Here is a 4,773-nt window from a genome sequence, read left to right as displayed (position 1 = left end):
AATATTTGATAAAAGAAAAAAATAATAAAAATTAAAAATAATATAGAGTGTAGAGTGTTAGGAAGTTGTGAAGATTTTTTAAAACTATATATACTGCAAAAAGTCTTGACAAGGAAATTAACCTCATGTTTATCTTATACGCTAGCCACTAAACTCATTTGCAAGACTCTGGTTTGACGTATAAATCGGTTCTTTTTTGCTGTAACCCACTTGCACGAAGAAAAAGATCAAGAAGAAGAACCAATTATTGGGAACCCATTATTAATGTCGTGTTTCACGGGCCTAGGCAATTCCACTCAGTCAATGCTCGTACGATCACTTGCATAGTAACTAAAGAAGGAGGGGGACATTGGGGTTTGTTGATGATTCAATGCTTAAGTTAGTATGGTGCTCAGGTTGAAGATGAAGTGGATTCACTATTATTGTGTTAGATCTCTTACTTGTGTGTTGCCGGTGATGTTTATTTATACTTCCCGACCTAGTTTCCACAATAGTGGAGTGTTGCATAGCATGAGATCATATATTCATGTTATCTACTCGCCGAGCTATCCTTTTGCGGTCAGTTAGCCAAGCTATGAAGTGCTTAGGGGTAATGACTGTTATTCGAGCTTTGGGCCACATTGAATGCGGCATATATTATGTCTTGTGCCCTTTCCATTTCATTAATGCTGGGTGTGAAAGCCGCAAGTTTTCTCATCTGACGTTGAATGCAATACTCTTCCCCCTTAAGCCTTGCCCGTGTTTCCTAACGTAAGCAATATTTGACCAAGATCTTATATCGGAGCCCAGACTCAAATGTTATTGTTTGACTCAGGCTACTTTATGCACCTGGGTTTTAATCTGGGCCTTGTGTCTCGCCCAAACCTCAGGGTCTGGATATTATCCTGGGCCCTATCTTTAGCCCAAGTTCCAAGGGTTTTTCTCTTTCACAGTAGCCCGCGAATTTTTAGCACACTCGTGGGTTAGAAATTAAAAGAACTTCTTTTTTTCTTTGCTAACCCTTATGAGGACTTCTAACCTGGATGAATGTGTGAGAGGTGAATGAGTTTGCATGCATTTATCCGTTCTTCTCCCATATCTAAGGGGATGTGAACCGATCTTTGTCATTAATGAATAATCATTAGCTTTACTTTTATTAACCGAGGCTACTTCCCCGTGCGAATCCCAACATTGTTTAGGATTGGCTCGTTTCGCGCATGTGAGTAAGCGTCGTTCTGTTTCTTAATGGCATGCGTATCCCTTCGTGCGTTGTGAGTAAGCGTCGTTCTCCCGATCTTCATGATATCTATTCAAGCATGCATGATAGAGTCATAATATAGGTCAATCCCACTTGATGGTTTTTAACACTTTTTGGTACGTTTTTGAGCTCTCTGATGATTTTTTATAACCACCAATATTGTGTTTTCTAGGCAAGCTGGGGTATATGTTAGCTTGAACAGGTAGGTATAAATAGTGGGGAATTGAGAGCTCAACAATCACCCCAATACAACGATTACAGAGCAAGAAAATGAGTACTCCAACTTAAGTTGGGTCCTTTCGCGTGTCAACAACGTGGCATATGGTCTATCTAACCGACAACTTGGGCGGTGATTAGCCAAAAATGCGGAGAAATAGAGGGAAATTTTGCTTAAATACCCGTTTCACATTCTTGTATGTTGAATTGATAGTTAAACTGTAATAACCAACTCAAGTTTGGATTAAACAAAACAAAGTAGGACGATGGTACGGAATGTTGCTTTAGTGTAGTAGTGACAATTGTCTAACTTGTACTAAAAATAAAATTCTAGCGCACTAGAGAGAGAGCGAGAGTACCGTAGGTCTATATTGAGTTACAACAAGATCAATCGAGTGATCGATATATTAATTACTAAATCCAGAGATAAAATTTAAGTACATGGAGCACTGGCTAGGTTACTCATACAAGATCACTTCATGTGCCTAGAAGGACTGCATCAAGCTCTTAAAACCATATCGAGAGCTCGCGTAAGACTTGCCAAAATTGACCAGTTAGGACAAAAACAACCCAACACGTTTTTGCAAGTCCTGACAGTGTTAAGCAACTCATTTCATTACCATCTTATTTCCAAAATATTAAGCTCGATCATACTATGATCACCACCCCCCTGCAACATGGTAAAAGAACACCATTTCAGTCAGCTGTGTCAAGGGCGATAGGCAACACTAAAAGCACACCCAAACAATAAGGCCGACATAAAAAACAGAAGAAGCAATGAATGGATGCAATGGTCTATGAAAATCCAAACAGTGCTTTCAAACCTTCATGTAGGGTTTTTTAGGCAATGCTTCATGTATAATTACAAGTTGATGAGAAAAATCTACTTGAAAGTCTCATTTTTAACACACCTAAGGCACTGTTGATATGGAAGATTTTTACAGAATTATGTTGAAAAATGATTAGTTGTTAGATTTTTTTAAAATTATAATGGGTCATATAATAAGGCCTCGTTTGTTTAGTGAAATCATTTCATCTCATCATTACAATTTTATCAAACTTTTAAATAAAATACAATAAACAATTCAACTTTTTCAAATCTCAAAACAAAAATAATATTAAAAAATAATATTCTAATAATATTTTATTCAACTTTTATCTTATCTCAAATCATCATTCAAACCAAGCCTAAATGATGTGTAATGATATGTACAAAAACGATATAGTTCTAAGGGGAACACGTAATTAATGAGATCCATCAATCATTTTCGAAGAGAAATTTGAATACCTTTGCTAGGCGATGGGTCGATTAGATGGCAGGGGCAGGGTGTTAGTAATAGAGGGAACCTGCAGAAACAAAAAAGTAGGGTTAAAGTTCTAAAACCACAGCTAGGGAACTAATAATTAGATTAATACCCATTTATGATCTCTACATTAATCCAGAGCCATATGATCATACCCTGCCACCAGTTCCCTCTAGAAGCGCTGTTTGGATTGCTTCCATTGGAGTCATCGTCACCCCCATCCTTCTTGTCTTTGAACTGAAAATTTGAAGATATGTTTACCCACATCGATCAGAGATTACCATAGGGATCGATAAGAAATTACAGAAATAACAAGAAGATAAATGGATAAGGTGGCTGGCTCAACTTGAGTTTTTATGCCTACTTTTGCCAAACAGCTTTGACTCAAACGAGATTCCATAAAATGAAGATATGGTAGCTTGTCTTCCCCAGAATCTTTGAAAACAAAAGATATTCAATTGTTCAAGGGAGAAAGATTCAAGATTTAACGGGATTTTCTTCGAAAACCAAATTGAATATGACCTGATTCCATCAAATAAACTGAGTCCATGCAATACTACATGGAAAAAAGAAGAAAGAAAAAAAGGATGGCCGGTGGAATAGAATAGAGGAAAGAAGGGGGGAAAATCAGATATTATGGTAACATAATAACCTAAAGTCTGCTCCTGTGGCAAGTAGCAGAAAGCATATGAATGAATATCTCTGATTATCGGGGGGCCTCATGATCAGGATAAGACTATAAGTGCTATCGTAATTATTTGTGTTATCCTAATCAGTTTCATACCGTGGTGATGTTTTCGATGTTGACAAGAGCGTGATTACCATGGAATACTTTATGAAACACTAGCTGATCATGATAAGGTTATCAGCTAGAAAGGAAAGCATTAAATAGACAAACATGATGTTCGAGTCCATGTCCTGACCAACGAGACCAATTCAACTAGAATTATGGATAAACCTACGCTACAAGAAAATTATTTATTTGTAGGTACTTATTTTCTACAAAAAAATAATTATTTTTTAATAAAATGAGTATATTTTCATAGTAAATAGTATTTATTCTCGTTGCAAACAATCCACCATAAATTCTCGTTTTTTTTTGTAATAAAAAACAAAACGTAACACCTGAAGCGTAATTTGTTACTTTGTAGACAAAACAATTAAACTGGTATTAATATATAGCTAGCATATATGTGAGTTTCGATGTCTTTTAGAGGGTTCTGGTGAAATCTCCTTAATTCATTCGTCAGCAGGTAATGTCTGAGAAGTCAGAAGTGGAACAAAAAACTAATCCTACGTAGAAGCCCCGTGGGGAAGGCCCAAGGGCATACCGATTAAAGATTATATTGCGATAACGATCGATGCGATTGCTTAAGAATTTTCTTTCATGTCAGTATTCCGGCCGTGAGGTTCCTTTTGGATAACTTGGGATAAACGCATGCATGCAGTTGAAACATTCAATATCGAATGTGACAATATTTTCCAGGGCACGCAGCGGAATTTGCGGATGGGGGCCGGATATGCATGTTGTGAAAGCACATATACTCCCAATCAGTATTCTAGAGAACTTATAATCTTAATTTCAAATATAAAGGATTGAGAGAAATGCCGCCAAGAGATTTTACAAATTAGTTTTTTTTTTTTTTATAAGATTTTATAAATTAGTTAATTTATAAATTGACATGACTTATTCGTTTGATTTATTTTACCATAAAATAACTTGACAATTTGACGTATTATATTAAGTTATGTCAGTTTGTGAACTTACTTTTACAAAAGTCATGATTTTATGGCTAAAGAATTTTTCAAGGATTAAAAAAAAAGAGTAATTCTATTATATCCAATAAAAAATAAAGCAAGAAAACCATTTTACTTTTGCCTTAATTTTAATTTTTTTTAATAAATAATAATTATGATGCCACTTAAGAGATAAATTAAGTGAGTGGAATAAATTAGGAGGCATCCGACGTAGTAGTGCCATTACTCTTAAGAATAATTGATCGGTTTGATAAAATA

General features: G+C 35.7%; 1 long non-coding RNA gene across 3 annotated transcripts; it reads right to left on the bottom strand.

Moving 5' to 3' along the window:
* Positions 1 to 1,824: 1,824 nt before the first annotated feature.
* Positions 1,825 to 3,468, bottom strand: LOC108991778. Of its 3 annotated transcripts, none has more exons than XR_004801961.1 (4): positions 3,122 to 3,468; positions 2,913 to 2,994; positions 2,742 to 2,800; positions 1,825 to 2,123 (listed from the first exon to the last, which is right to left on the bottom strand). It is a non-coding gene; the product is annotated as an uncharacterized LOC108991778 (long non-coding RNA). The 3 variants fall into 3 exon arrangements; XR_001996203.2 differs by having other exon boundaries at positions 3,104 to 3,466; XR_001996202.2 differs by having other exon boundaries at positions 2,913 to 3,463.
* Between the last annotated feature and the right edge of the window lie 1,305 nt (positions 3,469 to 4,773).

The sequence above is a fragment of the Juglans regia genome, chromosome 7 (assembly GCF_001411555.2).
Source record: "Juglans regia cultivar Chandler chromosome 7, Walnut 2.0, whole genome shotgun sequence".
NCBI classification, from domain to species: Eukaryota; Viridiplantae; Streptophyta; class Magnoliopsida; order Fagales; family Juglandaceae; genus Juglans; species Juglans regia.
Note: the sequence above shows the minus strand (reverse complement) of the source record. Positions and strands in the feature narration are given on the sequence as shown.